Here is a 436-nt window from a genome sequence, read left to right as displayed (position 1 = left end):
GCACTGGCCTCCATGGTGAATGCGCCCCGGGAAGGACGGTGACTGCAAGGGGCTCCTAGGCCCCTCCAGTCCCCCGTCCCCAGCCTCGGGCCCGCGGGAGGGGGTGGGCTGTGCCTTAAGTGGGGTGGGGAGACGACAAAGGAGGAGGAAGGTGTGACTGGCCTGGGGGAGGGGGCTCACTCAAACCAGCCTCAGAGACGCCTCAGAGACCGCTGGACCTGCACGCCGCCACTGCCTCTACTACTGCTGCTGCAACCGCCGCAGGGGCGGGGCCTGGCCCTACCCCGGGTTGGTTGGTTTTTGTTTGTAAATAAAAGTATTTAATTAGTTTCGCCTCTCGCAAGTGGGGGGGTCGCCCACCAGGGGGCAGCATCGGACTCTGCTGCTGGGCACTGAGAAACCTGGGACTGGAGAAGAAACGGCTGGGGGCTCCCCT

This window comes from Rhinolophus ferrumequinum, chromosome 15 (genome assembly GCF_004115265.2).
Source record: "Rhinolophus ferrumequinum isolate MPI-CBG mRhiFer1 chromosome 15, mRhiFer1_v1.p, whole genome shotgun sequence".
Lineage (NCBI taxonomy): Eukaryota > Metazoa > Chordata > Mammalia > Chiroptera > Rhinolophidae > Rhinolophus > Rhinolophus ferrumequinum.
Note: the sequence above shows the minus strand (reverse complement) of the source record.